Genomic DNA, 1,303 nt, shown 5'->3' with positions numbered 1-1,303 from the left:
AAAAAAAATTAACTAAATAAAAAAGATTCACATATGAGCATAAAAAAACAAGTGCATACACACCTATTGTGGCTCGAGCGATGTCCTGAATTTTCTCTCTAAATCAAATGGAACTAGAAAGCGATTCTCACAAGGAGAAGTAAATAGAGAAACTGTTATGCGTTGTTGTATAATCAGCTCTGAAATTCCTCAGGCTTTCGGATGGAAATGCACCTCAGGTCTGCACTGGATTAGAAGGTCCAGGTTTATACTGTTTGTGGCACGAACAGACTTTTCCATGAAGCCCAGGAAAAGATGCCTCAGCTTGACTGAAGTTGTTGTGCTCCCTCCGGAATCCCTTGGTTAACCTCTGTGCTCGTACCTGCTGTGTCCTGAAGCTGGTCCAGCGTCCGGGCCGGTGGGGTGTTACTGTGAGGAACAGAGTTCCTCAGATGCAACAGAGAATCTACTCGGGGTAGATTAGTGTGCCGGAGTTTGTGTCTCATCATGGATGTGAAGGGGGGGAGGGGATTATGGGTACATTAAAGATTTTAAGGCATAATTACGGACTCTTTGTTTAGCTGTTGAGTGGGACAAAGGCAGAACATTTTTTGTTTTACTTGAGCAATTATGAGTGGGGTTATGTATGTCTTCTGACTCTCAAAGTTCAACCTTTTAACTCATAAACACAGACACACACCTATAGGTTAAACATGTTCATTCTACTGTTAGGCCATAAACCTGACTGACTTGAATAAGTCACACATCTAAAACACTCACATCAATAATTTTAGTTTTATTGTTAACTTTTTTTAACCCCTTGTGATGAACCTTCCCATACTAAAGCTAAATCATACTAAATAACTTTTTGAAATATTATCTGGAAAAAGTATACTTGTTTAAATGTAAATGTTATTTAGTTTTTGTATTTATATTTACTTTTATATCATTAATTATGTAATTGTAAAATTGTTTATTATTTTATACCCTGCTGTTCAAAGGTTTGGGGTCAGTTTGAATACTTTTATTCAACAAGGGTGCATTAAATTAATCAAAAATGACAGTTAAGACATTTATAACATGACAAATTGTATTTTATTTTTCAAATAAATGCTGTTCTTATGAACTTTCTATTCATCAAATAATATATCACAGTTCCCATGAAAATATTAAGCAGCACAGCTTAAGTATTGATTATTATATGAAAAATTACTTGAATTTCAAATCAACCTATTACAATGATTTCTGAAGGATCATGTGATTCTTAAATTTTAATATATAACGATGCGATGCATTGGTTTAAAAAGTGTGCATCGGCTACAAG

The sequence above is a fragment of the Sinocyclocheilus grahami genome, unplaced genomic scaffold (assembly GCF_001515645.1).
Source record: "Sinocyclocheilus grahami isolate Dianchi unplaced genomic scaffold, SAMN03320097.WGS_v1.1 scaffold3381.1, whole genome shotgun sequence".
Lineage (NCBI taxonomy): Eukaryota > Metazoa > Chordata > Actinopteri > Cypriniformes > Cyprinidae > Sinocyclocheilus > Sinocyclocheilus grahami.
The sequence above is the reverse complement of the archived record's forward strand: the minus strand, read 5'-3'. Positions refer to the sequence as shown.